Raw genomic sequence first — 6,000 nt, forward strand, 5'->3', positions numbered from 1 at the left:
GTGGTGATTGGAGCTGTGTTGGTGGTCGGCTGCAGCAGTGGATGATGGGTAAGCTGTGAGCTGGGGAGAGAAGGTGCTGCCCCCGTGCTCAGCTTAGTGACCCTCCACTGCCTGTCACCAGAAGCCCCTACCCCAACTCTCCTATCTCTAGGCTCTCCTCCTCCCCTGGACAGAGTGCCTTGAGTAGTGGCTGTATTTGGGGTTGGAGCAAGAGGACGGCAGCAGTGTTTTTGGAGAGTGGGGACAGTTGAAGATCCCTGGCCCTTTCATTTTGATTGGCCAGGAGCCAGTCTTGTTGAGGCTCACGTGGTGGAAATTCCCTTGCTAATACTGGAAGTTGCTGCCTCCCAGCACCATCTCTCCCCCTAGCAACTGGGAAATGCCTACAGAAAAAAATCATAATCTCATGGAGACCCATAATCTCCAAGACCCAGGGACCCTGGCATCAAGGGGAATTGGGCACAGGTGCAGGGCTAGGCTGGGTTGGGAAGCTGCCTCATGAAGCTTGCAGAACCCACAGCTTTTCCACCTTTCTTGCTTCTCCCCATAAAATTGCTCTGGAATGGTCCAGCCTCACTCATAAAGTAGCCCAGTGAGGTCACAGAAAAAGAGCAGGCACAAGGACAGTGAGTAGGACAATGCAAGCAAAGCACAAACTGGCCCCACCCTCCCTTAGGTTTGTGTGGCCTCGGGTGAAACAGGTGCCCGTGAGGTGACTCTGGGGCTTGTTGGATGGGGGTGAGCAGGGACACCAGGTGAGCATAAGGAGGGGTGGAGCCTGTGTGGATCTGGCCAGGTTGTCAGGGAGTCCTGGCGGGTCAAGACCATGTGGGGTTCATCTCCTTGGAATTTCTGCAGAGAAAGAGCCAGCGATGAGGAATCTTTTGTTCTGGGTCAGCCTCACCGGCAGGTTGCTTAGTGGGGTGGGTATGATTCATTCTCATTTGCCCTTCAGGCAACAGAGTCACCAAGAGGTGAAGTCACTTCCTGAAGTGGAGCAGGTTGAGTGGAGTGAGGCAGGAGGAATTGGAGCCCCGGCTCCCATGACCCATCCCATGCCTTCCTCTCCTCCACACTGCGTGACACTCTCACAGCTTGGGGCCAACTGGGCTGGTTTTCCAGTGTGTGCGTGCGTGGGATGTGGCTTTCTCCCGTTCATAGGAGAGGCCCGCATACACCTGCCCGTGTGGCACAGGGTGAAGGTGTGCACAAGTTACTTTGTGCAAGTATAATTGTAGGTTTATGCAAAAATCAGCAAGTCCTCCCACCCGCCCCTCCCCTGAAGCCCCAGGATCCCATGAAATGTTCCCTCCTCTTCACTGAGGTAAAGAGGCAAGCCCTCTCCTCCACCAGGTCTGCCTTCTCCCATTTGCTGGATCTTCATCCCACCCATAGTTTCCAGCTCCCGTGTTCTCTCTGATCTGCTCCTCCTCCCAGTTTTCAATCTCTCTTTCCACTGGCTCTTTCCTTCACCTACAAAGTTTGCTCAGGCCTCCATTGGCATTGAAGAACACCCATCCTTCCTTACCCAGCTTCTCCTGCATCTCCCCCTACCTCCCATCCCTGCATTCTCTTCCCTGTTGAATTTCTCAGGACAGCCTATGTCTATAACCTCCACATTCTAACACCAATGTCTTCCTCTTAGCGACTCGCCATCTGCTTTCCCTAAAAGAGTTTCTCCCAAGACCATCCCTGATTGTGGAGTCACCAACTGCTGGCCTTTTCTCTATGCCTCCTCTTCTCTCACCAAACCAGAGACTTCTTTTCATCTTGTGCTTAGTCGCTCAGTCATGTCTGACTCTTTGTGACCCCATGGACTGTAGCCTGCCAGACTCCTCGGTCCATGGCTATTCCCCAGGTAAGAGTACTGAGTTGGGTTGCCATGCCCTCCTCCAGGGAATCTTCCCAACCCAGGGATCCAACCCAGGTCTCCCGCATTGCAGGACTTCAATGGGCAGTGTTACTCTGATGAGCCCTCCTTGCCTACTTATAGTGTATTCCTAAACCAGAAGCTCCCGCAAGACTTGCTGACCGGCACAGAAGCTCTCCGGGAATTGAAAAGCATCTCCAGTTTTCAGCCCTGTATCTCCTGTGTGCCTGTGACACTCATCTCACGGTAGGGTTCTATATTTTGCCTGTTGGACTGTAAGCTCTGTTGGGACATGGACTCTGTCCTGGGCACTGTGTTCATGGCTGTACGCCCAGGGCCTAGCGCTGTGCTTGGCACATAAGCACGCAATATCAATTGAATCAATGAGTGAGCAAATGAATGAAGGAATGAATGAATGAAGTTGGTTGTCTCTACGTGAGGGAAGCCATGGGCTTCACAGGGAGAGTCCTCAGGTCAGTGGCCCTACATACCAAGATGCAAAGTCCTTCAGAATCCCCAGTTTGGAGCTCAGCTAGGAGCAGCAGAGCAGAGTGCTCTCAACTCTCAGGCTCCAGAGTGGAGTGGAGTGAATCTTCCCCTATATGTTATCTTTGGAGGGGCCAGAGGGGCTAAGGACAAGAAGGGCAAGGGGTCAAATGACCTGGGGTGACCCCATGTCTTGGCTCAGGAAGACGTTGACCTTCCCTGAACTGTAGTGAATACTGGGTGGTGATTTCTACCCCATTTTCACGTAGCCGGAGGAGTCCAAGGAGTCATCGTGACTGAATCTTTGGCAGAAGGACACAGGCTCAGGTCTGCCCAAGAGAGGCCTAGGCAGTGTGGCTGGGAGACAGGCTATGAGTGGGTATGGCCAGTGTGGTTGAAGACAGGTGCTGCAGTGGGCTTGTCATGGAGCCGGGTGCTTGGGAAATGTCTTTCATGGATCAAGGACTGTGTCTTTTGGACACTTATTCTGTGCCTATATCTCTAAAGATTTTGTGTTAAATGGTACAGTTTAAAGTAATTGCCAACACTGAGATGGGGAGAAGATGCTGGGCACAGGGTCTTCAGTAAGAAGCTGTGGAAGAGGATGGGGATGGAGGAGCTCAGGTACCTGGGTTGGGTGTGAGGATTCAGCCCTGTCTCGGTTGCAGGGAAGCTGGAACGTGGTCTTCTGGGCATGCCAAGAGCTCCTGGAACTTGTTGTTTAATCCTGGTGGCCGTCTCTAGAAAATGGGTGCCCTCTTTTCCCTGTCAGGGCCATGGGAACAGAGAGGAAGCAGTTCACACAGGAGCAGGGGGGCTTTAACTGGGTATGGGTCAGGATCACCCAAGTGAGGGAGAGCAGGAGGCTGGGGAGAGGCCCAGAGGTCCCGGGACTCACCACAAACAGTAAAAAGAGAACTGCTCTTGCTGGGGGTAGGGGGTACCCAGGGATTGTCCGAACCTATGTCAAAGGTGATTTTGAAGTTCTGGGGTAAGGTGCTTCCTAATCCACTTAAGCTGCTGTAACAAAGCTGAGAGGCTTATCAACCACAGAAACTTATTTCTCATGGTTCTGGAGGCTGGAAGGCCAAGGTCAGGGTGCCAGCATGGTTGGTTCCAGTGAGGGCCCTCTTCTGGGTTACAGTCTCCTATCATGGTGGGAAGAGGGTGAGAGAGCTCTCTGTGGGGTCTCTTTGATAAGAACACAAATCCCATTCACGAGGGCTCTGTTCTCATGACCTAATCACCCCCCAAAGGTCCCATCTCCTACCTTGGGGTCAGGATTTATTCAATGGATTTGGGGAAGACAAACATTCAGTCTCTAACAGGTACCCAGTCCTGGTGTTGCCATAGCACTGGGTCTGTAGGGATCAAAGAGGTTGTTTGAGGGGCCGGAGGGGCCTTGGGCTTTGGGGTCTTGCTTGGGCTCCCCCCATGGAGATTAAGGTGGAATTAGGCTCTCTGGGCTTCCATTTTCCAGTAGTGACTGGATGGGAGGCTTTCTGTTTTAAGACTTTCAAGGAAATGGGAGACTTAGTGAGAGAAAAGCCAAAGCAAGAGCACTGAAACTGAAGCGGGAACATGCCCAGAAGTTTGATGAACCACTTGTGTGATAGAAGGTCAAACCGTGCTGAGCCTGGTCACAGAAACCATACCTAAAGTCACACACCCCTCCCACACACCAGTGACCCCTGGGCTTGGAGCTTCTTCCTGCCCCGTGTGCTTCAGGCCTTCCAGCTATAAAGCGGGGGATTTTCTGGAGCTCTCATGTGCTCCTCAGCAATTCTGCCCAAGACAGCAAGGAGAGAATGGACCTTGCAGGAAAGAAAGTCTTAGGTCTAAGAGAGAAATGAGATGGGGAGGAGAGGTGAGGCTGAGTGTCCAGGTGGTTGATGAGGGTGGCAGAGCAGGTGCTGTTACCGAAGGACAGTGTTTGGTGAACTGACTGCACTCATCACTGAGCCTGGCTATGGTTTGCCTCCTCACTCCTTCCAACTTTTCTAGACTGAGAGCATTTTCTAGAGGAAGATCCTGGCCCAGGGGGAGGAAGGAAAATAGAAGAAGCCTGTACTCCCACAATAGCAGGTCCCTGAAGCCATCCTCTGTTTCTGTTACTACTCCCCCACAACCTTAAGCCAGACACTGAAGACTCACTTTTGTTCCCTGTGGCCTCTAAGAGAGGATTTCCAAGTCTCCATGAGTCCAACTGCATGGGCATTAAGTAAGCCTCTGCTAAGTGCCTCTTGTCTAGGACCTCCATCATTGCAAGGCCACGCGTTCAATCATCCATTCCATCATCTCGTGCTGAACACTATGATGTAAGTAAAGTAAGTAAGTAAGTAAGTAAGTAAGTAAGACTCTGTGCTGGCACTGTGCTGTGTGCTGGAGATATAGATAGAAACAGTTACTGCTGCCTTCAGGAATCACCAGCAGGCTGGGGCACAGGCAAAGAAATATGCAGTGACTTCTCCAAGGAGATGAAGGCTTCGGTGTCCCGTGATGCTGGACGGGGGAGGCAATGCCACGTGGGGCCGATAGGTGGCAGCAGATGCCCATCACAGCCCACAGGAGCACCTGGACCCCTGGGAGCAGGTACCAGGCCAGCACCAGGGAGTGATGTGGACTCATGGAACTGGGTTTGGCAGAGAGGAAGGACACCATCTTCAGAGAGTCTGAATACCTTGTCCTTAGACAGATGTGTTTGAGCCTAGCTCCTGATTCTTAGTTTCTTGTCCAGACACCTTCCCATAACGTTGGGGAGGTGGAATTAAAGTGACCTGGGAAACTCATAGCATCCTGGGGTGTTGCTGGGTGAGTGCCAACATTGTACACATTGTTATGGAGGCTTCATAACAACTCTGCAATTTAGCTGTCCTTACCCTTCCCATTTTGAAGACATGGAAACTGAGGATGTAGTGACTCAGAAGTGATGGAGGAGGGATTCAAAGCAGCTGTATCTGACCCTATTTCCATAAAAGCCCCCTGGGCCCTGCTGACAGGAAGACTGTTCTCAGATGCCTCCAGGAAGATGTCCCTAGCAGTTGTGGGTGGAGGGGCAGGACCCCTGCTCAAATTAACTTTGAAATAGACTTTCTGCATCGAGGTGGAGACTCCCACTTTCCTCTCAGCTGTTAGTTCTCTTTTACTTCCACTCTCCTTTATTTCCCATTCTGACTGTCCCACCGTCGTGTCAAAGAACATGGATGTTATTCTCACACCCATCCATGTAATACAAAAATGGAAACAACTTGTTGCATTTACTTTCTAGCTTACTGGTCACAAAGTGTTCCCACAATTATGATCTTACTTGATCCTCAGCCTTCTTATGAGGTGGGTAATTCTACTATTCCCATTTTACAGATGGGAAAACGTGGAACCAGAAGTTTGACCTCAGAGAAGGTGCATTCCCCACTATTGATACCAAAGAGCTTTCTGCTCTGGAACTTGACTTTTACCAATACCCTTTCAGAAAGATCACTTCCTTCTCCCTTCCTTTATCCACTCAGGTCTTTAATCCTTCAAAGCCCAGCATGTGCCCCCCTTCCAGGAAGTTTACCCCAAGTTTACCCACAGTCTATGCTGGCCTCGCCTTTTCTCGGTCTCCTGCTCCTTTTCCCCTGGGTGCTCACAGTCACTGCATGACC

Source organism: Dama dama, chromosome 20 (genome assembly GCF_033118175.1).
Source record: "Dama dama isolate Ldn47 chromosome 20, ASM3311817v1, whole genome shotgun sequence".
Classification (NCBI taxonomy): domain Eukaryota; kingdom Metazoa; phylum Chordata; class Mammalia; order Artiodactyla; family Cervidae; genus Dama; species Dama dama.